Raw genomic sequence first — 27,049 nt, 5'->3', positions numbered from 1 at the left:
TCACAGCTTATATTACAATCTTCTGTGATACGCAGACATTGTGTTCTTTCAAGTTAATAAATAATTACCACAGTAATGGCAGGCATTCAACCACCACCCTCTTTTCTCTCCCTACTAGGAGAACCTCTGATTGAGTGGGATATATGGGAAGCAATGTTCCTAGCATATGTAGAAGTACTGGAGGGTGAAGAATGTGATCCGGATAGACAATTAGCCTTGCTTAAACATTGTCTTGGTGGCATAGCCCTTAAAGAATATAAGAATTTATCTCCTATAAGTGATAGTTCAAATATGAATGTATATAAATTTGCTTCAAAACAACTTTCTATAAGGTATGGGAAAAAAATATGGTCATGGAGAGGGATCAAATTTTATTCAAGGAAGCAGAAGGATGAAGAATCTATTGATGATTATGTATCTGCATTAAGAGCATTGGCAGTTGCCTGTGATTTTTGAACATATCAACTATGATCAGGTCTTAAGAGATCAGATTCTTATGCAAACGAATAACAACAAAAATACAACAAAGGCTATGGACCACATCTGATATGTCTTTAAATGCAGCTATAGAAATGGCAAACTCTATTGAACACTCAGAGAAGTTTGTTGATGAAATAAGGTCTTGTGATAAATCTGGTGTACATATTGTCAATAAGGAAAATGTCAAGCAAATGGATGTGGATAGGCAGAAAAAGTTTCCTACGCAAAGAAGTGAACATTTTTACAGATTTGACAACAGGAATGGAAATTATAATAGATTTGATGACAAGAATAAATGTCAGAAGCAAGATCCTAGGGTGAACTCCATGTATTGCTTTAGATGCGGTAGTAATTATCATCTGGGCAACTCGAAATCATGCACTGCTTCAGACAAAGTATGTACTAAATGCAACAAGAAGGGTCATTTTTCAAAGATGTGTAGATCAGTTCCTAGGAGAGTTAATGCTATCCAAGAATGTGAGGAATCGGATGACTATGAATATGAATATGATGTTAATACCATATTGTGTGTAGATGAGGATGTTAAAAACAAGGAATTTCCTTCTTGCCACATTGATATCAATGGGACTTCCATCAAGGTCTTGGTGGACTCATGTTCATGGTATACTATTGTACCCCACGTTTTGGTTAAAACAAAGTGGCCTAATATAGAATTAATACAGCCTGACATGTGGATGTACTGGTCATAAATTGCAACTTGATGGATTCTTCATGGCGGATTTATCCTTTCAGGGAAGGAATACACGAGCGAAAGTGTATGTTACGAGAGTTGGTGAAGCATTATTAGGGTGGCCTCATCAAGAGAAGCTTGGTATAAGGAAAGATTCTAGCGCAGATCCTCCTGTTTTTTCAATTCCAGCAAATTTGACGAATTCTGGATCTGCCAAATCTGCGGGCTCTTCTTTCGCACGAAGGATTGAGAAGGAATATCCTATGTTATTTTGTGACAACCTTGGTCAATATAAAGGGTTTGAACATCGCATAAAACTACATGCCAATGCCTTACCTGTCAGACATATAGTTAGAAATGTTCCCCTGTCTTACAGGAATAGGCTGAAGGAAATGCTTGATGATATGTGTAAGAAAAAAATAATTGAACCCATAGAATCATCTCCTTGGGTTTCTCCAGTGGCGATTTCAGTTAAATCTGGAGGTGACCTTCGTTTATGCATTGACTTACGCAGTTTGAATAATGCAATTTGTGTAGATTCCCATCCATTGCCAAATTTACATGAGATGGTATCAACCTTGGCAGATGCACAAGTATTCTCGCGTTTGGATCTCGCAAGTGCGTACCACCAAGTGGTCCTTCATGAGGAATGAAGAGACCTAACTGCATTCATAACGCCTGAAGGGTTATACAGGTTCTGTAGAATGCCCTTTGGCCTAGCTAGTGCAGCAGCTGTATTCCAAAGACTGATGAAGGAAGTGTTGAATGGTCTAACGGGAGCAATAGCATTTCAAGATGACATTTTAGTATTCGGTAAAAATGAGGCGGAACATGATAACAATTTATTGGGAGTGCTTAAAGCTCTATCAGACAAAGGTTTGACACTTCGTGCAGACAAATGCAAGTTTAAAAAGAAGGAAGTGGAGTATTTGGGACATAGCATTAGCGCAGATGGTATCAAACCTAAAGCGTCACATTTAGAAAACATTAGCAAAGCTCCTATTCCAGGAAATAAGGAGCAATTAGTAGCTTTTATGGGCTTAGTTGAATTCTATGCTAAATGTATTCCGAATTATGCTACTGTCATTGAACCATTTAGAAGTCTTTTTTTTTTAAAAATGCTAAATTTGTTTGGACTGACGAGATGTCCAAAACTTTTGCTATTGTCAAAGAGATGATTATCAAGGCTCCATGCCTTAAACCTTTTTGTGATTGGTAAACATGGCGTGGTGATGGTAGATGCAAGTAATTGTGGACTAGGTGCTGTACTTATCCAAAAGGAATGGGGTAAAGAATGGATTATACCAAACCAGTGGAGAAGCGTGGCTCAATGGTTAGAGCGGCAGACCCTGATGCAGAGGTCTAGCCTGGGACCAGGGTTCACTTCGCGCCTCGGCGGGTCTTGGGCTCAATTTCCACGGACCTGATAATTCTCGCCTCGGTGCCTATTCTAATCATGGGTCCCACTCTGCAACTCTGGGCAATAGCTTGCTTAATCTCCACAACGGCCCCAACAACGCTAGGATGCCTGGCTTCACCTTGGGGGTGCCCAGTAGTGGGCACTTCACAGGGAAATGCCAGGAAGGGTTCCACAGCGGTATGCGTACAAGCGGCTGAGATACCCCTTCGGGGTCGATTTGGTGCGCTATACAAATACTACTACATTTACATTATAGCTTATGCATCACAAACATTGAGAGAATCGGAGCGTCACTATTCGGTGATTGAGAGAGAACTTTTGGCATGCGTTTGGGGTGCTGAGCACTTTAGGCAGTTCTTGTGGGGGGACAAAATTTACAATATAATCCCATCATAAACCTTTGGTACACATCCTATCTCCTGGTGGAGAACAAACTCTATCTTCCAGGTTGGCAAGGCTTTCATCAAGGTTACAGAACTTTCAATATACATTAGAGTATGTTCCTGGGAAATCTAATGTACATGCTGATTGTATGTCAAGGCTTCCATTACCGTGTAAAGAATCAGATAGAATTGATACTGATGAGTGTGGAGTTGCACATGTAGTGTGTGATTGGGAATTTTATTTTTCGGGAGAAATCTGTGGTTCAAGAACAAACGTGGAATGTTGAGATGGATAAAGATTCAGAACTCAAAAGGGTGAAAGAATTCATATCACATGGATGGCCTAGTGAGGAAGAGCGCATTGGGAGTTTGATGAGTTATCACAAAGTTAAAGATGAGTTAACCATAGAGAATGGAATAATTTTAAGGGGCGACAAATTTGTTCTACCTTTTGGACTTAGGAAGTTGTTTGTTGATGTTGCACATGAAGGTCATTTTGGATTTTCAGTGACAAGGAGACGTTTGAAGGAGAGTTTCTGGTGGCCTGGGATTGATTCGTTTGTAGAGCATCAGGTGCGTCTTTGCAAATTGTGTAACAATAATGACAAGCCAGCTAAAGCCCTGTCAGCTTCTCCACAACCTGTGGATTTACCTGTTTCACCATGGAACAAATTGGGAATTGACATTATTGGTCCGTTTAGCATTCTGCCATGTCAATTTTCATTTGGTATTGTTCTCATAGATCATTTTTCAAAGTGGCCGGAGATAAAGATGGTTAAGGAGGTTACATCTGATGTCATAATACAATTTTTGGATGAGGTTTTTTGTAGAGAGGGGATTCCTCAGGAAATTGTCACAGGCAATAGGCCGCAGTTTGTAAGTAAACAAATGGAGAATTATTTGGCAAGGTGCGGTATAATTCATAGAAGGAGTGCTGTATTCCATCCGGAAGCGAATGGTCAAATTGAGAGGTTTAACAGGGTTGTTAAAGAGGCCAATCAGTTGGCTGTTAAAGGTGGATTATGTTGGAATAAAGCTCTTAAGTCAATGTTAATTTCATATATAACAACTCCCAATGCTGTGTCACAATTATCTCCTTTTGAGTTACTTAGGGGGCGCAAGCCAAGTACAGAATTAGTACCTTGGTGGTTAAAAAAGAAGGATAAAACATGGTCTGATTTTGCTGAAATTGATTTTAAAGAAATTCGTAGGAAGGTTGAGGCTTACAAGACAAAGATGAAAGATGATTTGTTGAGGAACAGGAGTTTAAGTGATATATCTATTCATGTTGGAGATTTTTTAAGGTTGAAAAAAGGTACCTTTGTGCATAAAGGGTTGTCTAAATGGTCTGACCCTGTGGAGGTAATTGAAGTATTTAAGAATGCTGTTCGTGTGGAGGATGGCAGCGTTTGGAACTTTAGCAGGGTGTCTAAATTTAGAGGGAAGAAAATTGGTGAACATGACAAGTCTTCAAATGTGTTCGCAGATGTTCCAAGTGTAGACATGGAGACTTTTGGCAACTCCAATTCATCTACTGTATCTGTGAATTCTAAGCATACTGGTTTAAAGATTTATTGCTTGAGTAAAAAAATAAAAAATAATATATATATATATATATATATATGTGTGTATATGTATATATATATTGGAAGGCACAAGGAATAAATAACATCTTATTTAATTAAACAAACAAGAGGTACCTGGTCAGGTTGCTTATCTATGAGTTGTGTCGTGCCAGGGAGACCACTACACCAAATTATCCTCCCACTGATAATACTGGGTTAGAAAAAGTCCCATCAGCCCACCCTTATTGGTGGAGTGTCGTCATGTGGGATATAGACCATGAACCAAGATTTTCTCCCAATGCACCTAGTAATGATGCAGAGATAGGTTCTGGAAGGTGATCTTCTTAACCACAGTATTACAGAGGTAGGGCCAATGGAGTGCAGTGCTAGTGAAAACCAAAAATAAAGGTGATTATAAAATTGGCTCCTGGGACAAAAAATATGTTTATTCAGTATTGTCCAGGGTCAAGAGTAAAAACAACGCCTCATAGTCTTAAACAATGGCTATGTCATGGCGTAGTGCATAGTGGTCGACATGTTTCAGCTCGGGGGACAACTAGTCCGAGCTTTCTTCAGGACCTTAAGATGTTATGCATCTGCACTATTAGAAACAAGAGGTGTAGTTAACATTTTGGATTAATCCTACCGGATCTTTGAGCCCAAAGTAGTCCCTGGTAGTCGTCCAATTGGTCTTGATTTTCCCAGCAATCTCTGGGAAAACGCCTCACCTCACCCGGCACCCACTCGGGAAAGAAGGAGGCCCCGCTCTGTCCGTCGGTGCCCCAATGGCCAGCGTCCAAGTGGGAGTGACCTCCACTTTCCCCTGTTGACCCCCCCACCCTCTTTTTCTAATAAATAACATCTTGCCTGGAGTACGTGGGGTCTGTCTCTTCTTTCGCCGCTGCCTGTTGAGGTTTGAAGATTTTGCTCATGTGTATATATATATATATATATATATATATATATTTATAAGGAGGGTGGTGTGTGGTGTATTGTTATTGTTTGCAGTTGACATGGGCGCTCACGCGCACATGTCAACTCGGAACAATGTTAGCGGTATCGCTTCATCAAGCTGCGTGTGAGTGGAGGGAGCGAGTGAGATGTCGCGTGTGGTTGTGGACATTCAAATGTATCGCGTGTGTGTGCAGGGAGTGAGTGGGCGGCTGAGAGCGACCGCGAGTGTTGTTGGGTTTTAAATGGCGAGTAAGGGTTATACGATGTGGGTGAAGGAACTGGATTCATTCGTTAATTACCTGCCACTGATCTTGGATGCACAATAAACGTGTTCTTGAAGACAACAACGTTTCTTTGCAATTTGTCATAAAGATTGACTTTTTCAACAGATTCCTTATCTTAGAATCCTACCCAGGTGACAGACTGGATCTAGAAATAATTTAAGCAGTATCTCTGCACGTCAGTAGAGGGCACCGAGCGACTCTGCAGCGACGTCATCTCCCGAGTGTGACGTCAACAGAGTCCATATAAGCCCTTGCCTGATGCGCTAACATCAGTTCCTTTTCTGCGCTAACATCGTGAATCTGCACTGTTTTTCTGCCTACTTGACGTTGTACTGAATTTACATCTTCCTTCTGTGGCATTGTCAACAGACCCTGCAATTGGCATTCTACATCCTGACCAGCCCCACGTTGAGCCTGTACTTTTTTTGTTGTATGTACTTTATTCGATAAAAGATTTATCATAAAAGTATGTATATCCTTATACATTATAGATAAAAGAAAAAATCCATCAATCCATTATACATACAACCATAGTGCAAATATTAAAATACAGTTTTAAAAATAGTATATGTACAATAAAACAGAGTACATAGTCTCAATATAAAAAAATAAAAGGGCCTTAATCAGTCAAGAACTCAACTTCTATAGAGGAGTTCTCTTTCGCAGCCTTAAACGTGTCTGCCAGGCGTTGCCCAGATGCTTTTCTACCCCGCAAATTGTTACCAGGGATGATGTATCAGTGGTTAAAACGCGTAGGGCCATCTTGTGGCACCTAAGACCCAGCTCTTTACAGATTGGTTTTAACCATGTCTTCCTAGCAACCCTGTATGCCGGACAAGCAAAAAAGAAATGGGCCACAGACTCAGTGGGGGCAGAGCACCCGGGGCAAGATGTTGTAAGGGAGCCTGTCTTTTTCCAACCTGCTATGGTTTCATATACCGGAAGGATTCCGAACCTCAATTTTAAATAGAGAACTCTATCTATATGCTTTTCTATAAAATCTAGAAACGGTTCAAGCATTCTAACAGGTTTATGTACCAGGAATTGTTCTGTGAGGATCCCCCATTTACAACAACGAAGCTCCTCCTCCTGCACCCAATCCCAACATAACTTCTTCATTATTTGTTTTGAAGGTGGGCATTGGCTGTCCAAGATTTCACTCATCCCTAGTTTCAAGACCAGCCGCCTGAGAGTACTCAGCCACTTGATCTTGCTACCAGTGTCGAGTTTAATTAATTCATCCAGGGCAGTCGCATAGTTTGTCAATTCCGGCGTTCTTCTAAGGCGAACCCAGAATAGTAAAGGGCGAAGACAAACTATGTCCTTTATTGAGCGCCTACCCAGATCGTGGCGCAAGGGTTTTACAGGGGTTGAAACGGGGAGTGAGACCAGCTCTCTCAGAAACTTATTTTCTGATCTTACTAAATCAATGGCATTCTCAGACCCCCACAACTCAGATCCATAAATTGCTGAGGACAATGCTTTCCCTTCATACACCACCAGGGCCGGGGCTATGGGTTTGCTCATGGACTCTCGATGTTCCCTTAAAATTGCTCCTGTTGCTCGCTTATGATTAAGAAGCATTTTGCCACAAGTCAGAAAATAAATTCCCTTTGGGCAGGTGAACATCAATACAAAGGTACTTACAAAAAATTGTAAGTACCTTTGTATTGATGTTCACCTGCCCAAAGGGAATTTATTTTCTGACTTGTCTATTGTGGTACTCTATCCCTTTGGTTTTGGGGTCCCTCTCTCTTTTATTAGAGGAGGTAAGAAGCATTTTGGCAAGATGGTTTTTCCAATTCAACTGGCTCTTAACCCTTACCCCCAAGTAGTCAAATGAGTCAAATAACTCCAATGGAGTACCATTGAGCGTGACGCTCTTCTTGAATCGCTTTGAGGGTGACATGGCCAAGAGCTTCGTCTTAGTAGTATTAATAGTAAGGCCTCTTTCATCACAGAATGTGCTGAATCGATCTAACAACTTTTGAAGGCCTACCGGGGTTTTAGATATCAGGAGGGTGTCATCGGCAAAGAGCAGGGTGGGTATTTTCTCCCCTGCCAGGGCTGGGGCATCAGCCGGGTCCTCCCTCAAATGGTCCACCACCCCATTAACAAAGAGAGAGAACAACGTCGGTGCCATCACACAGCCCTGTCAGACCCCCCTGCTCACAGCCACCCTCTCTGTCAACTGTCCCTGGTCCCGCCATCTGATATTTGCGTAATTCCCCTCGTGCAATTTCTTAATGAATTCAAGGAGAGCAATGGGGAAGCCCAGGTCTTTCAGCACCTGCAATCATTTCGAGCGTGGCACTAAATCAAAGGCCGTCTTAGGGTCTATAAACGCTCGATAGAGGCTGCCTTTCCCGATAGTCACGGTTTTCCAGTACACAGAAAAAAGTCTGAATACCTGGTCCATCGTTCCCACTTTACGTCTAAACACAGCTTGGAGGTGGGAGAGAATATTCTCCTCCTCTATCCATGATCCTACCCTTGAGATGATGACCCTGCCAACCACCTTCTGGATCACGTCAATCAGACTGATCAGCCTGTAGTTGGCAGGGTCCTCTCGCTCGCCTTTTTATACACTGTTACGACCTCCGCTCCCTTCCATGAATCCGGAACTGGGTAACCCCTAGTAATCAGATTCATTACTTGGGAGATGAATTCTTCCCAGGTTGGAGGGTCATGTAGAAGCAGATCCCCAGGGAGCCCATCTGGGCCTGCCGCCTTTCCGGGGGCTAGATTCTTAATAGCCGTTTGGACCTCATTGATGGAGAAGGGTTCTTCAGGAACCTGCAATTCTAGCCCGTCACAGACAGGTGCAAAAGGCAGGGGACAAGGCTCAGCTGCACCACAGTATAAATTATGAAAGTGTGAGTACCATTGTTGTTCCGTTATATGGTTAGAAATCCGATCATCTCCCCTTCTCTTGGCTTTATTAATTAAATCCTAGAATAGGGTAGAGTCTTTCCTCTGGGATGCAGATTTAAGGTCCTGCCAATGTTGCTCCTCCCAGTCGCGTTTTGCTTGTGATATTGATCTAGCATAGTCCTTTCTAGCCACTCTTGCTAATGATGGTTTTTTTTTAAGCAGAGCTGTGGTGAGCGCCTTCCTCTTTCCCCTGCAATGGTTCGTGTGCCAGGGGTTGCTTGATTTTACTAGAGTCCGTTTCTGTGTGCTGCTACCCTCAATAATAAAACCCTGACCCACTCTCTCAATTACATTTACATTATTATAAAGTGTAGTGAAAGAATGGCCCTGGAGATATTCAGTATCGCCCTCGAGTTGTTCCAGCACAACAATCTTCAACGCTATATGCTCACTAATCTTACTTAATGTTTCTGGCTGGCATTTAACTCTGTTCCACTTCAACCGGCGGTTACAATTTGATGGCATAACCTCCTTAGTTTGTTTTAATGGGGCCATAGTGCTATTTCCATTGAACATCCCCCATTTTAGTTTCATGCACAAGGGGTTATGGTCACTGTCCTGGGACGATATTACCGCCATATCAAGCAGATTTCCCCAAAGATGAATGTTCAACAAAATATCTATAAGCCTGTTGAAAGTATTGGCCCCATCTGGGTCAGAACCTGTTCTACCATTTGCAGCTCTTAAATTGTATTCTAAAGTCAGGGCATTGATTTGAATTGCCCTGGGTGACCAATTTTTGATAGGCGCCAACGTCAGAGTAGGTATAGACCATTTAATGTCTTCCTCCGTGACTCCTAGGAAGTCTTCCCCACTTAAGGGTTCAAAGGTACAGTTTAGATCTCCTGCCACAATAATTTTAGTAAGTGGGGGGCTATTAGCTAGCTCTGACTCTAGGGCTGCTATTGTGGTGGACATTTGGGCCCCTGGAGATCCTCTTTCGTAAACATTGTATAAGTCTACCTTATTGCCCTTGTGGTGTCCCTTAATTGTAAGATGTAAAATATCCTCTGCCACAGAGTTATGGATACTAATGGCCCAGTTTAGTGCAATTTTAATCTAAATATGGAGGGCCCTGCTGGACGATCCTTCCCAGAGCTTGTTGCGGGGTGAAAAAGGTGGAGTACTCAGATTTGTATAATGGGAGCGTACTCCAAGTCTCCTGAAACAAGCAGACACCGAACTGGTCAATAAAATCGTTCCATTCCGGTAAAGCTCATTTTTTTTGTAGTCCTGCTATGTTCCATGAGAGTAGTTGTATCACCCTCGGTTTTACTGTTGGAACAACTACAGGGTCACACTTATTCCTACCCTTCCCATCCCTCCTACCGGGGCTTAGTTCCGCACTAACCACACTTGGTAAAATTACTCCTTCTGCCACCTCTTGTATTCCTGGTAGATAGGGCCGCCGGGGGTTTCATCCAGTCAATCAACAGTGTTAAGATCTGATTTGTTCTGCTCCCTGTCTGTAGACCAAAGGGGCAGACGTCTGATTTGTATTTCTGAATGTTTAGGGGGTGAGGTATGATATTCCAAGGCCACTAAATTCTCTGCTAATTCTGCATTAGGTAGCTGTAGCTCAATGCAATCTGTCCGGGAACTGAATTCGGAAACCCTTTTTACCCTTACCATATCCACCCTGATAATAGACCTGCAGCCCCTCACGTGCCGTGTCCAATGGATTGCTTTGTTGTGGATGGCCTCGCTACTTTCGTAGCCAGAATTGCTAGGTAATTTGGGAACCGTAGTCATATAGACTACTGTGGCTGAATTTCTTACAGGGGAGCTATTCCTACTTGATCCTAATTGTTTAAATGACCCAGTTATTGTGTGTTGGTGGGCTGGATTGGTAATAGATGGTCCCTGCTGCTTAGTACCAACATCCTGAATTCTCTTCATGGCGCCTACACTCGATCTATTCAAATTTGTTAAGGGCGGCAATGTGCTAGGCCCCTGCAGCGTATTAGTAGCCGACCTTGTTCTCCCCACTCCTTTCATTAGTGTACTTCCTTATAGTGACTATCTTTTCGATATCCTGTTGGGTGCTCGGACTAAACCTGAAACAAGGTGTCGGAGGGATGGGCGGAAACAGAAGCGAGGAGGCCGGATATGTGCTACATTTGGGGCTCTTTATTGCAAGCACAATCGTAACTTAAATGTCCTCAAAAACTGTTCACTGATAGGGTTTCCGTCACTTCATGCTTTGTTTCTCTTTCTTTTCCAGGTGTTCTGGTTGCCTGATGGCCTCCCGCGGAGCTTGAGAAGAGGAGCAGAAGAACAGAAAGGAGGGGTAAGTCGCTGGGGATGTTCTTGGAATCTGCCGTAAATCCCGTCACCACACCCGGGTGGTGGGGGGGGGGGGGGGGGGGGGGGGGGGGAGAAATGGGACAGTACGTCTAGTCTTTTGGTGCCCGGTGCCTAACTTTTCCCTCAGTGCCCGGATTTCCCTAGAGTCTTTCACTTTGAGCTGCTATGATCCCTTTTACATTAGGGTTGGATGCACTCGTGAATTGCACACACATAAAAGAACAATAAGGTATGGTCCCTTTCTGGGCTACAGAATGAAAGAAGAGTAAGGGAGGTTTTGGGCTGTGTAATATGGGCAGGCAAGAGGAATGGAGGAGAACGAGGGAGGGGTTAACAGAACAGACTGGAGCAGAACGGGAGGAGAAACGACAGAGGATAAACAAACATACCTCCCGCTAGTCCCCAATCTCACTCCCAACCAACCCCAAGGGTACCTCTCCCCCTTAAGCCACGTGCCTCCTGTGCCGCAACTCTCCTAAGTTGCGACAGCTCCTGCACATCAGCTCCGGGGTGCCACCACTCCTCGCACCACTCGTCTGGGGATCCCTAGGTTTCCTCGTCTGCTTCCTGTGCTCCTCCGCTCTCCTGGGTCGTCCCTGGTTCCTCCGGGGTTGTTGAAGGCACGCCTCCTTCTTCCGATGAGTCCTGCTCTTGCTCCCTTCCTGGTTCCTTTTCTCCTCCCCCGGGCTCTCCTGATTGGCTCCACTTTCATAATTCCTTTTCCTGTGAGGAGGAAGAACAGTCCATCTTCACTGGTGGTGTCTTTTCCCAGCCCCCATAGATGTCTTCAGGAACAGGCAGTAATGCAGACCATAGTGGCGTTTTAGCAGGTAAGTCAGAGGTTTGAGGGGGAAGCGGGGGCGACCTCTCAAACAGGGCTCCCTGTGGATTGCTCTGTTCTTACAGGCATTGCCTGACGTGGGGGATTACTCCCGTCTCCTTAGACATCCCTCTACTAAGAGCTTTGTGGTTCAGGCTGCTTTAGCCACCCAAAATATTGATTCTTTCCCTCCTGTACCTCGGGAAAGAGAGGCCAGGAAATTTGGCGCTTGTGGTAGGCGTATTCTTTCTTTTAGCTCTGCCCCGTGCTCTTTGAACACTTCTTGTGTCCTCGCCCGCTTCTCCAACGCCTTGTGGGACTCAGTGGAACGCCTCTTGCCCTCCCTTCCAGAAAAAGCCCAGAATGCTCTTGTTCTCCTGGTACCAGATGGTCAGAAAGCTGCCACTCTTAGCATCCACTGTGGTACTGAGACCACCGATTCTGTTGGGCAGGCTGGGGGCTCTTCCATAGCTCTACATCTGCGTGCATGGTTGTGTACTTCCAGGTTTTTGGATGCTATGCAAGCTACTTTAATTGACATGCCTTCTGATGGCGCCTCCCTTTTTGGTGTGCATGCCTACTCTGCTTTATGCCCGTTCATAGATAGTCATGCTGTGCAGAGTCTTAACTCTGTTCTTGTACTAGGGTTGTCGGCGACAGTTTGTTTCGAATTGTTTTGACCCACTTCTGCCTTCATAGGGTGGAGTACTTCTCTCTCTTACACTTTACACCTGGTGTGAACATGTTAAAAGGATACATTTCACCAACAAACTTAAAAACCTTTAAAAGGATTAAAATAGGAACATTCTTTTTCAATAAAAGAGCAGAATTTGAGTTATAAAATGAGAATAAAAACATCATATAAAGTGAAAAGTGCTAAAGCCAAGTGCAAAGGACAGTGTATCATAAAAATACCAATATTAGTATGAGATGGGCCCTAGTATCAAAACAGGCAAAGACAAGTGGCTGCTATAAAAATAACTTTTTCCTAAGCCTAATGGCTCTTGTTAGGAAGCTTGCAACCCCAAAACAAACCATAAGGGGAGATAGCATTTGGAGGTACAACAAAGCGGGTCTTAATTGGGTAAAGTGACAATCTCTGGGTAATGGAATTATAAACATTTTGTGCAGTGAGTAATAATAATCACAGAAAAAAGTAAAATGTGAGGTATCTTGCTCAGAGAAGTTGTCGCAAGAACAAGGTTTTAGGGTTCCAGGTTTTGTAAAACCTTGGGGGACAGCCAAAAGCAGGGGAACCAAATGCAGTCGGAATCTGGTCAGCACAAAGCGATGAAAGGCATTACTGACGACCAGTAGATACGTTTGTACTTGATTGCACAGGGGTAAAGTAGCATATCTTCTCACCGTTGGTCTTGCTAGCTCCTATTCCGCCCTAAGTCCCTGGCGTTTGTCCAAGAACTGTTGTTTAATGGTTCTGATTGTTGATTTACCCAGGGATTTAGGGCTATGGTATAGGTCAGGGCAGCCTAGCCATTTTGTCAGATCCATTATGTATTTTAACCAAGGGATGTGCGCAGCTCCCTCCAGCGCTACACAATCCGTAAATATCAGTTGGTTTAAATTAGTAGTGGGACTGGCCCAAACTCTCATCCAATGCAACAGGGGGGCTACGAAATATAGCCCACCCCTAGTTTATCATGTAATATAAATGCCGGGGTAGGGGGGGGGGGACTGTCAAAAGTTTGCGCAGAAACTTGTCCTTGGCTCCCTGAATGTCCTTTCCTTCCTTGTAACCCCAAATATCACAGCCATAGGGATGCACTTTTCTTTATAAATCTTCATCAGGGCGGGGAAGGGTTTGACCCTAGTCTTTTGGCTAAATTTAGTGTAACCCCCTGTCGCTCTAATTAAAGTGTTCTTTTTTTGCGTAATTTGTGCGGCCAAGACCCGTCCTCATAAAAAAGTACCCCCAAATAGGGGAAGGTTGGGAATTTGGTTACTTCGGCCCCTTTACAATAAAATTTGGCCTTTAAGGACTTTCAAGGGCCTATGGACATGGTGTGTGATTTTGTAAAATGTGTGGACATCGTCTAGATTGCCCTTAAAAACATCTAAAAGTAGTTGGAGGCCCACAGCGGTTCTAGCAAGCAGGACCGTGTCGTCTGCATATAGGAGTGCAGGGATCATCTTGACACCAACCCTGGGGTATCTCTACAGCTAGCTATTAAAGAAACCCCTAACTTGTTTATGTAAAGCGTGCACAGCAAGAGGGCCATGATGCAACCCTGACGTACCCCTCTCTTCACTTCCCAGGAATTTGTCAAACCACCGTTTCTATTGTATCTGACCGCAGCCGTGTTGTTTTCATGAGTAGTATGTAAAAAAGCCACCAGCTCTGCGTCCAGGCCCATGTCACTTAAAATCCACCATCATGTAGATTTATTTACGAAGTCGAAGGCTTGTGTCAGATCCATTAAAAGCCAAATGCAAAATTCCCTTTGTGGCGATGGTATATTTTCCTACCACTAGATGTAAATTTAAACATTGGTCCAAAGTCCCTTTGCCCTGCCTGCAACCATATTGCAAATTGAAGATGGCATTTAAGGGATCCAGCCAAGTCGTTAGGCGATCTAGTATTACTTTGCCCATAATTTTAGCAGCGGAGTCTAAAAGTGAAATCGGCCTATAACAAGCAGGGTTGTCCCGTGCACCCTTTTTAAAAATGGGAACAAGGACTGCCCTACCCCAGGATAGTGGAAAACCATGTGTACATGCTGCATTAAAAACATGCGCTAAACTCTTGGCCTAAACCTTTGGATCAGCCTTATATAAGTCTAATAGAGATTGCGTTATAGACCTCGTCTATACTAAAATGAAGTGGTACAATAATTTGCCCACAAACCCAGTGCTCCTCAGTTTCTCCTAAATTAGTACCACTGAAAATACGCTTCTCCTAAATATTGTTCTGTCCTGTTATCAAGAGAACAATATGTAGGAGAAGCGTTGAGACAGCTCACAGACAAAGATCACTATGAACTGACAACGATGAAAAGATATCAGGAAAGCATCAATGAATATCATGTTTTGATTCAGAAGTGGCACAATAAAACCACGTTGAGCACTGAGGAATATCTGTTTTTAAGAACTATGAATCCTATTATTCCAACGTTCTACCAATTACCCAAAATTCACAAGGATACTAAGGCCCCACCAGGAAGACCTATAGTTTCCTCAATTGGAAGCCTTACTGAAAACATGTCAATCTTTATAGATCACTTTCTATTTCAATCAGTTCTATCCTTGGAATCTTACATTAAGGACACTAAGGACTTTATCTCACATATTGAACAACTTACGTGGGATCCAGACTATACACTGATGGTTCTAGACATCACAAGCCTTTACACAAGTATAGAACACTCACAGGGTCTAAAGGCAGTGGAGTATTTTTGCAAGAAAAGAGCATTGAAATTTGCAGGACACAGTACAATGTTACTAGAAATGACCGAATTCTGTCTGCTGAATAATATCTTTCTTTTTCAGGGGGACCTCTACAGACAGGTCTCGGGGACCGCGATGGGCACCTGCTTCGCCCCCAGTTACGCAAATTTCTTCGTGGGCTGGTGGGAGGAGTAGGTGGCCTGGTCCGCAGGGAACTCAGAATGGACCGGGAAAATTGTCACTTGGTATCGTTATATAGTCGATCTCTTCCTGGTGTGGAGGGGATCTGTGGAGAGTGCCAAACAATATATGGAACATCTGAATGATAACAACATTAATTTACGATTCTTGGGCGAGATAAGCTCAGTGGCAGTGAGCTATCTCGACCTAGGGTCGAAATCAAGAATAATCAAATCACCACCTCTCTATATCGAAAACCAACCGCTGGTAACAGCATTTTACATGCAGCGAGTGGACACCCAATGAATTTAAAACAAAGTATTCCCTATGGCGAACTATTGCGTCTCAAACGGAACTGTTCCCAAGAGGAAGATTTCCAAAAAGCTGCAATGGAAAGTATAGAAAGATTCTCAGCCATAGGTTATGATTCCAAACATCTTAAAAATACACTTAAGAAAGTAACAAGAATACCCAGAGAACATCTACTGCGGAAAGATAGAGATGAAAAGAAAAACGAAGACAAATTCCGTATGATTACAACTTACTCTGAAGATACAAATTTCTTGAAAAATACATTGCGAAAAAACTGGCACATATTAAGGACTGACCCCATGTAACGAACTGGGGGCGCCTACCTCTCGTGACTGGTGGAACCCTTACCCTGCTGACCATCCAGAGACTCCTTCTTTACAGTCAGAACGGTGGAAGGAAGGACGATGCGAGCCGGATGACGAGGACAACTACAGCGGCTCCTTTAACTGGGCGTTCTCCACTGAAGAGGAGTACACGCCCCCGAAGGACGTCAGAGTGACCGGATTGGAGAAAAGCAGGGAAGTGATGTACAATGGGTGTGCGAGCACCCCGGAGGAGGAGAGACAGGCGGAAGCAAGCGGAACGGAGGACGGAGGCGAAACCGGAGAGAACGCGGAGAGAGTCAGCCTGGAGGAACATCCCGGAGGGGACGGAGAGTCGGAGGACGGAGGGAAGCCAGGAGGCCAACGACCCTGCGGACCGCTGTGCCACGCTCCCGAGGGAGGAGTGTGGCTGTCACAGGTACGGCGGCGTTGGGCAGCCTGGTTGGGGAGGCGAAGCGATAGCGTGTGAATAGTGTAGATAGTCCCTGTTTGTTCCTACCCTGTGTTGCTCTCCCTTCCCATCCACTCTCCTACTCCCTTCCCAGTTCCTCCCCTTTTTCCTGCTCCTCCCTTGTACACCGAACACTGTATATATCAGAAGCCACGACTCACTGGGTTACCCTCACATACCCCGGACCCCCCTGGTGCAGCCCCCGTTGAGGACTGGACACTAACGGCTTTCCTCTCTGTTGGTCTCTTGCATGCACCGGAGCCGGAGGCAGCTGTGAGAACGTCCTATCTACCCCCAACTAAAGAAGGAGAAGACCACCGTCACGGACCCCAGCGTGTTCGCCAGAGAGAGACTGACACTTCGTAATAGAAAGACGTTGATGTCTAAACCTGCTAGAGCGATAAAAAGAAAACCGTCTTTAACCCCACTACTTGGTGTCACGTCGTCCCTACTCCCACGCCCACATTGGTGTCAGAAGTGGGATCTACCCTTTCAGAAACGACCATGGCCATGGAACAAGTGATCCAAACACTCATAGACGGGCAACAAAAGTTAGAATGGGCGATCAGCCAGCAGATCAACACTGCGGATGCTGACAGAGAACTATTCCGAACCTCCATGACTCAGCAGATGGACAATCTCCACAAAGTCGTGCAGGCCCCAAGTGCAACAACCCCAAGACTAGTCGGACCACACCCCTCGGGAGTGGCCCTGCAGAAATATGTGATAGGGGAAGATCCCGACGCATTTCTGTTGAATTTCGAACGGGCAGCTAGGGCTTGTGGATGGCCCGAGGACAAATGGCCCTTCTTCCTAGCTCCCTTATTGACTGGAGAAGCCCAGGCTGCCTATCAGGTGGCCAACCATTCTGGCACATCCACCTATTCAGACATCAAAGCGGTGATTCTGGACCATCTGGGAATGGATGCGGAGGCATACAGACTCCGTTTCCGAAAGGAGAAGGGTATCACGGGTGAGAACTCCAAAACCATGTACCTGAGAGTCAAGATGGCCGCCGAGAAATGGCTAAGACCGCACATACGTAACAAAGAGGACATCATGTCCAGCATCATCTTGGAACAGTTCATGGAGGTCCTACCCTATGGTACTCAGAGATGGTTGAGGCAACATCCCGGACTAACGGCAGCACAAGCCATTGAGATGGCCTCTAATTATAACAGGGCAGCTCCCAGGACTTTCTCATGGGATACAGACAAGAGTGGCAAGCCCATCCGGACTCCTCCCAAACTGGATAAAAAGAAACCGGTCCCCGAGCTACACAAACCCCGACCCTATCGACCGGAAGGACCCCCCATTATGAAGGGGCCCCAATGCTTTGAGTGCGGAGAGTGGGGACACATAGCCAGAATGTGCCCCCACCGAAGAACCACAGAGGAACCCATGGAGGTTGGCTACATCCCTAAAGCCGTGATGTACACCGCAGAAATGGGCCCTTCATTCTATGTACGGGTACGGGTAAATTGTAAGCCAGTAAAAGCCCTCCTAGATTCTGGGTGTAGGCAGTCTGTCATACAGGAGAGACTGTTGCACCCCGGCCAGATAGGCCATGATGGCACCGTTCACATCAGATGCGTTCACAGTGACGTTAAACCCTACCCCCTAGCTCGCATAACCTTACACCCAATAGGTAGAGAGCCATGTTTGGTGAAAGTGGGGGTGGTGGAGTCCTTACCAGAAGAGCTTATAATAGGAGTGGATAACCCTGATTTCCTGTCCCTGTTTAAAAGAGAACTAAAGGACCTTCCTGCAGGGGCATACCTGTCTGTCGAACCCTGGGTGTTTGATAGGGGTTTTAAATTCGCCCAATCCAATGACCCGTCCCTCATGAATGCTTGGGAAGCGGCTCACCTCGCGCAAACCACACTTACCCAGGGGTACCCCAGATTCAGTATAGTAAACGAGTTGCTATATAGAGAAGGGAAAGCCGGGGATCCATCCCAACTAGTGGTACCAAAACATTTCAGGGAGCAGATTCTTTTCTACGCCCACACCCACCTCACTGCTGGACACAGTGGAACCGAGAAAATGACTCAAAATATATTACGGCTGTTCTTCTGGCCTGGTATTTATAAGGAGGCAGAGACGTATTGCCGACAATGCGAAGTGTGCCAAAAAAAGAACCTGACACGGCCCCCTGCAGTTCCCCTACAACCTCTGCCAATCATAGGCAACCCATGGGATAGGGTGGGGATGGATCTCATCGGTCCCCTACCACGGACCTCCAGAGGACATACATACGCCCTCGTGGTGGTTGACTACAACACAAGGTTCCGGGAGGCCTTCGCCCTCAGCACCCCGACTACTAAGAATGTAGCGGAAAAGCTGGTGGAGCTGTTTTCCAGGGTGGGGTTTCCAAGGGAGATCCTAACGGATCAGGGAACTCCCTTTGTTTCTAGGATGATGGTAGAGGTATGTAAGTTGCTGGACCTCCGCCACATCCGAACGTCCGCATACCATCCCCAAACGGACGGCCTCGTAGAGAGGTACAACCGGACGTTAAAAGCAACCCTAAAAAAATTGTTGAGCGCGGAAAATAAGGATTGGGATAGGATGTTACCCCTAGCCCTATATGTATTAAGAGCACAAGTACAGAGCAGTTTAGGGTTTTCACAGTTTGAGCTCCTCTACGGCCGGCAACCAAGATCTCTCCTTGAGATCACAAGAGAAGCCTGGGAGAGGGAGGAGGCAGCGAACAAAGAAACCTCCTAGAATACACCCAACAGTTACGATCTAGACTGGGGAAGCTAAGGGACTTGGCATACTTGAACTTGGAAAAAACGCAACAAATCCAAAAACAATACTACGATAAGGGCAAGAAGTGGAGGACTCTTGAAAAAGGGGATTGGGCCCTTGTGCTCCTACCATCTTCATCCCAAAAGTTCAAGAGTGAGTGGAAGGGGCCCTATAAGGTTCTAGACTCATTTGGGAGAACAACATACCGGCTACAAATGTCTCCTACCCGGAGGCAAACCTTCCACATTAATCTCCTCAAACGATGGATAGGACAGCCTCCTCGCTCCGCCCATCTAGTGTTACCATCCCGCCACACTGCCTCCACCTTGGTGGACCTTCCAGTGAATGCCGAGCTGACTGACACCGCAAGAAAGGAGTTGTTAAAAACCCTACACCCTTTCTCCGCGATATTTTCGGACACCCCGGGGTGTACTCATTTGGCAGAGCACCAGATCAAAACAAAGGAAGGCCAGGTGGTGAAACAGAGGGCATATCGCATACCAGCAGCAAAAAGGGCCGATGTGAGGAAGGAGGTACAGGACATGCTAAGACTGGGGGTGATAAGACCGTCCAAGAGCGACTGGGCATCACCCATAATCATGGTTCCGAAGCCCGACGGGTCTACCCGTTTTTGTATGGACTTCCGTGCCTTGAATGCTATTTCATCCTTTGATGCGTTCCCCATACCCAGGGTGGACGAATTGATTGAACGGATTGGGGAGGCTCGTTACATCACTACCCTCGACCTCACCAAGGGTTATTGGCAGGTCCCCCTGAGGGAGGGGGACCAACACAAAACCGCTTTTGCAACAGAAGATGGGCTCTTTGAGTTTAATGTACTTCCTTTTGGACTCCACGGACCCCCGGCCACTTTTCAAAGACTAATGAACACTGTGTTAGCACCCCATACCCGATATAGTTCGGTGTATCTGGACGATATAGTCATCTTCAGTACCACCTGGGAGGACCACATGGGACACTTGGCCAATGTCTTAACTGCTTTACAGGAAGCAGGGTTGCATGTGAAGGCAAAGAAATCAAGAGCTGCTTTCCCAAAAGTGAAGTACCTGGGGTTCATGCTTGGGGAGGGAGTGATAGCCCCGGAGGAGAAAATCAGAGCCATCACGCAGACTCCATTTCCATCGACTAAAAGGGCACTGAGGGCTTTTCTAGGCCTCATTGGTTATTACAGGCGCTTCGTTAAGAATTTTGCTGACCTTTCCAGTCCCCTTACCGACCTACTCCAGAAAAATATCAAAAACACCCTTCCGATGCCTCCCTCCGAAAAGGCCCAAGCCGCCTTTCAGGCTCTAAAGACTGCAATCACCACGAGTCCGGTCCTCATCCCTCCAAACTTTGAGAAGTCTTTTTCCCTGGCTACTGATGCCTCTGACACTGGCATTGGTGCGGTATTATCCCAGGAAGGAGAGGATGGTGCCGAACATCCTATACTGTACGTGAGTAGGAAACTCCACCCGAGGGAACGCAAGTATCCCACGGTGGAAAAAGAGTGCCTGGCAATCCGCTGGGCGGTAGACAAATTGCGCTACTACTTGGAGGGTAAGGCCTTCGTTCTCTTTTCGGATCATGCCCCACTGCAATGGATGCAGAGAAACCGATCCCAGAATGCGAGAATCCTACGGTGGTTTCTCTTCCTGCAACCGTTTTCCTTCACAGTGATACACAGGAAGGGAAGGGACAACGGGAATGCAGAGTTCCTTTCTAGGATGCCCGTTCTCCCCGAGCGGGCGAACCCAGGGGGGGAGTAGTGTAACGAGGTGGGGGCGCCTACCTCGCGTGACTGGTGGAACCCTTACCCTGCTGACCATCCACCGACTCCTTCTTTACAGTCAGAACGGTGGAAGGAAGGACGATGCGAGCCGGATGACGAGGACAACTACAGCGGCTCCTTTAACTGGGCGTTCTCCACTGAAGAGGAGGACACGCCCCCGAAGGACGTCAGAGTGACCGGATTGGAGAATAGCAGGGAAGTGATGTACGTTGGGTGTGCGAGCACCCCGGAGGAGGAGAGACAGGCGGAAGCAAGCGGAACGGAGGACGGAGGCGAAACCGGAGAGAACGCGGAGAGAGTCAGCCCGGAGGAACATCCCGGAGGGGACGGAGAGTCGGAGGACAGAGGGAAGCCAGGAGGCCAACGAACCTGCGGACCGCCGTGCCATGCTCCCGAGGGAGGAGTGTGGCTGTCACAGGTACGGCGTTGGGCAGCCTGGTTGGGGAGGCGAAGCGATAGCGTGTGAGTAGTGTAGATAGTCCCTGTTTGTTCCTACCCTGTGTTGCTCTCCCTTCCCATCCACTCTCCTACTCCCTTCCCAGTTCCTCCCTTTTTCCCGCACCTCCCTTGTACACCGAGCACTGTATATATCAGAAGGCACGACTCACTGGGCTACCCTCTCTGTTGGTCTCTTGCATGCACCGGAGCCGGAGGCAGCTGTGAGAACGTCCTATCTACCCCCAACTAAGGAAGGAGAAGACCACCGCCACGGACCCCAGCGTGTTCGCCAGAGAGAGACTGACACTTCGTGATAGAAAGACGTTGATGTCTAAACCTGCTAGAGCGATAAAAATAAAACCGTCTTTAACCCCACTACTTGGTGTCACGGTCGTCCCTACTCCCACGCCCACACCCCATTATCGGTATGGACATTCCACCCGGACCTCTAGTGACATTCAAGAAAGCTAAATCTCTTAAAGATAAGTTGGTCCATAGCCACCTTGATATGCTTCCATCTGAATCGAACTCACTTGCGGCAATGAAAGGCTTCTTCCCTTGTGGAAGATGCAAGGCATGCGCACACAGCAAGAGGGTATTGGGCTATGAGGGTCCAGGCCTAAAAGACAGAAATAAATTCATAACATGCCAAACCACGCATGTTGTTTACTGTTTGATGTGTCCGTGCAAGTTAAAATACATAGGGAGCACAATAAACGCTGTGAAACTGAGAATATTGGAGCATATGCGTGCCATCGCCAATAAAGATCTGACATATCCAGTGGCGAGGCACTTCGCAATCAAACATCAAAGCAATAGAGATTTGCTCCAATATTTTGGGCTGGACCACATCCCGACACACATAAGAGGTGGAGATATGACATTGAAACTAAGAAGGCTGGAATCCAGGTTTATTATTGACTTGCAAACAAAAAATCCTGGGGACTGAACAGTGGAGAAGAACTTGCAGTCCACCTAGGCAACTAGTCTATCCTTTTTCTATTGAGAACCCGTAAAACAAATATGGAATGAACAATAAACTTTGAAGTATTTTTAAATATGCCGATTCACGGCTTAATAATAGAGGACATAAGGCGGCTCCAAAATACGGAACCGCCAAATGTCGATCCACGGCAAGATTGTTGATTTAATGTGCAACATAATATTTAATTACAGTTCTGGTGTACACAATTATATTATTGGTACAAAGTAACTAGGATAATAATTGGGCATTGTTTTTGAAATAATAATGTTGAATTTGCACGTTCTAAGATGGCGCCCACCAAATACTCAGGGTGACCAGTCCTACCTCTATCTTTTGTACTTCATGACCGAGAGTGTTTTCATAAATACATGCTTCCTGGGTTCACAATCTGTGAACACACTGAGGAAGGGAGTTTCCCGAAACGCGACTGTGCGAGCGTTGAAAATAAAGAAATAATTGACAACTACCCCGCGAGTGCCGTGCTTCTTTCCCGGCTGGGAGAGGGGAGTCTAGGAGCGGTAATATTGACACGGAGCACCACCGTGTTCTTGGCACCCGCCTAGGAGTGCCCCGTTGTTGACAAGGTGCACTACGAGCTATGATATATATATATATATATATATATATATATATTCACTGAAAAAACCATAGGTTATAGACCATATATAGTTAGGAATTCGCATTTACAAAACCTTATTTTACTCACACAAAACCATTGAAATTCCATATATAGTTAGTTGCACTAACTATATATCGCGCACCCGCAATCCACTGCTGATGATGTCACATATTACATCATTCATGACATGGTCAGTGACATCACTGATGATATCACTGATGACATCTCAAATGACATCACTGATGACATCTCAAATGACATCACTGATGACATCACTGATGACATCTCATTTGACATTACTGATCACATCACTGATGATATCATTCATGTGATAATACGATGAACCTCTTCAGACTCTAATATAACCTTAGATACAATCAGTGTAAACAGACACTCACAGACTGTCACTCATCCATGGAGTTACTCACACACCTAGTCAGTCATGCAAAGAATCAATCACACCTCCATTTCCTCAACTATACAGTTATACAAACTTTACTTATTCAAACATATACTAACACATATTTACTCTCTTATACAATCCCTGATACAAGTTCACAATGATCCATACAGCCACTCACACATTCACTGGCTCTTATGCACAGTTATTTATATATGTCAACTCTCACATGTACTGTGTTTTACATATGTACTTACTTTGACATGTAGCACTGAGATATCCATTCGCTCACCAATACACTCATGCACACAGTCAACCGCCCATACAGCTGTTTCCACATGCACTTTTGAAACCATACATCTAGTGAATCAACTGCTCACACATCTATGCACAGAGTCATACACCTCCCAGCCACCCACACACACACTCAGTCTCCCATACAAATACTTGGGCAACCAATCAATAACCCATATAGTTACTCATATAGCTACTTATCGACACATGCAACAGTTTACAGAACAACAGACATAATGATGCACAAATTAAGACAGTTTAGTCACTAACCCATGCACTCAGTGAGACACATTTAATCACTCACTCATACAGTCAGTCATGCACCTACTAAATCCTTCATCCAGACACTTATACATCCACTCATTCTTCAATATGTAAGACATATTTTAACTTTACAGAAACATACAGTCACTGGATGTTGTCATCAGTGATGTCATTTGAGATGTCATCAGTGATGTCATCAGTGATGTCACTGACCATGTCATGAATGATGTAATATGTGACATCATCAGCAGTGGATTGCGGGTGCGCGATATATAGTTAGTGCAACTAACTATATATGGAATTTCAATGGTTTTGTGTGAGTAAAATAAGGTTTTGTAAATGCGAATTCCTAACTATATATGGTCTATAACCTATGGTTTTTTCAGTGAATTTTCAAGGTTTTGTAAATGCTAATTCCTAACTATATATAGTCTATAACCTATGTTTTTTTCAGTGAATTTTCAAGGTTTTGTAAATGCTAATTCCTAACTATATATGGTCTATAACCTATGGTTTTTTCAGTGAATATATATATATACATACATATCCATCAAGCCAGGAAGCACAAGTTAAGGAAGACCGCAGTCAGCTTGACATGAGTTTTATTCAATAAAATCGAACACTTGCCAGCAGTCTTTAAATCCTCAAAGCAGGCATCTTTGTTAATTTCATCAGCCAGACGCGTTTCTGGAATTTGGCATTCCTTCATCAGTGGCAGTTAGTAGAAGGTGAAAGCATCGCTTTACAAAGTACATTCATTTAATACACCTGCCCTTATGGGCGTGGCACTCCCACTGCCTTCTGGTGCTTGTAGTCTCGTAACCCCAAGTGGGGGCGATGTGACCTCTTTCCCTTCAACAAAAAATGTACTTTTCCGAGTGGAATGATGCTCTGTATCTGGGGCCAAGACCACCCCGCTTTGCAGTGCTCGATGGCAAACTCCGCGCACAATGCAGTCCTGAATTGCATTGTGCGTCGCTGTCTCTGATAGTTCATGGCTTCCGACGAAGCCGTGTCAGACCCGCATGATCACGGTGAGTCTTCCTTGTCGGGCGTGCAAGCCCCAAAAAATCCATCAAGCCAGGAAGCACAAGTTAAGGAAGACCGCAGTCAGCTTGACATGAGTTTTATTCAATAAAATCAAACACTTGCCAGCAGTCTTTAAATCCTCAAAGCAGGCATCTTTTGTTAATTTCATCAGCCAGACGCGTTTCTGGAATTTGGCATTCCTTCATCAGTGGCAGTTAGTAGAAGGTGAAAGCATCGCTTTACAAAGTACATTCATTTAATACACCTGCCCTTATGGGCGTGGCACTCCCACTGCCTTCTGGTGCTTGTAGTCTCGTAACCCCAAGTGGGGGCGATGTGACCTCTTTCCCTTCAACAAAAAATGTACTTTTCCGAGTGGAATGATGCTCTGTATCTGGGGCCAAGACCACCCCGCTTTGCAGTGCTCGATGGCAAACTCGTCTGGCTGATGAAATTAACAAAGATGCCTGCTTTGAGGATTTAAAGACTGCTGGCAAGTGTTCGATTTTATTGAATAAAACTCATGTCAAGCTGACTGCGGTCTTCCTTAACTTGTGCTTCCTGGCTTGATGGATATACATACATATATAAACATATATCATCTGTATATCTATATAAATACAAACATAAATGCATGCATACATATACTTATATGCATACAGATGCATGTTATTTACATGAAAGTTGAAAAAACACTAATAAAAGCAAATCTAAAAAGCCACCTCATTACAAACAGAATGGCTTTAACTTAAACGAGGGCGAGATCTATTGCATTTTCAATGCTTGTTTACTTTGGTTCCATCAAGAAGGCATTCAGATGTGTCACACATTTGCCATAAATTCTGAATGTTAGCACTCTAGTTGCACATTAGATCACTGTAGTAAAGCTACTGCTCACCAGGGACGTCTGCTGCTGGTATTCAAAGTGCATGTTTCAGTCTGCATGTCAGAATTTTTTTAATGAAATAGAAGAGGATTTGAGAAGTCACTCAAAATGATCCATAATTTTTCTTTCTGAAGCACTAATCATACTTTCTATGGCAAAATTAACCCCCTCGTGTTGTTCCTTTTTAAATTGAGTGTTTTCAGACTTACCACTTCATTCCAATCAAGATGGCTTCTGGTGTGCCATACTTTTGTCATAAGTAAGACTGTTAGTGCTCTAGTTGTTCTTTAGAACACTCTGGGACATTCTGTCATTGGGCTATACTTGGGGTACATCTGGGTGATATTTGGGCTACATTTAGGCTCTTTTGTCTCTGGTGGCCATCTTGGGAGACTGTATGTCAGAATTTTTTAATGAAATTGAAGAGGGTTTGAGAAGTCACTCAAAATGTGCCCTAATTTTTCTTTCTGCAGCACTAATCATAATTCATATGGCAAAATACACCCCCTCATTTTGTTCCTTTTTAAATTAAATGTTTTAAGAGTTACCACTTTATTCCAATCAAGATGGCTTCAGGTGTGCCATACCTTTGTAATAAGTAGGACTGTTAGCGCTCTAGTTGTTCTTTAGAACACTCTGGGACATTCTGTCATTGGGCTATACTTGGGCTACATCTGGGTGATATTTGGGCTACATTTGGGCTCTTTTGTCTCTGGTGGCCATTTTGGGAGACTGCATGTCAGAATTTTTTAATGAAATAGAAGAGGATTTGAAAAGTCACTCAAAATGTGCCCTAATTTTTCATTCTGCAGCACTAATCATACTTTCTATGGCAAAATATACCCCCTCATGTTGTTTCTTTTTAAATTAAATGTTTTAAGAGTTACCACTTTATTCCAATCAAGATGGCTTCAGGTGTGCCATACCTTTGTAATAAGTAGGACTGTTAGCGCTCTAGTTGTTCTTTAGAACACTCTAGGAGGCTGCAGTGGAACACAAAGGAATCAACTGACAGTCTCTGTCCTTGTTGGATGTACATGCTTTACTGAGAATGTCAGACTTCATTTTCACATGACTAAGAA

The 27,049-nt window shown here is 44.8% G+C and overlaps 1 protein-coding gene across 2 annotated transcripts in view; it reads left to right on the top strand.

Moving 5' to 3' along the window:
- SCAP (SREBF chaperone) overlaps positions 1-27,049 on the top strand; it is an 833,069-nt gene that overhangs the window by 210,901 nt on the left and 595,119 nt on the right. For both annotated transcript variants that reach the window (XM_086941009.1, XM_086941010.1), the window contains one exon: positions 10,936-11,001. The gene's annotated coding sequence lies outside the window, so the exon portion shown is untranslated. The remainder of the gene's footprint in view (positions 1-10,935; positions 11,002-27,049) is intronic.

This window comes from Lissotriton vulgaris, chromosome 10, assembly GCF_964263255.1.
Source record: "Lissotriton vulgaris chromosome 10, aLisVul1.2, whole genome shotgun sequence".
Lineage (NCBI taxonomy): Eukaryota > Metazoa > Chordata > Amphibia > Caudata > Salamandridae > Lissotriton > Lissotriton vulgaris.
The sequence above is the reverse complement of the archived record's forward strand: the minus strand, read 5'-3'. Positions and strand labels throughout refer to the sequence as shown.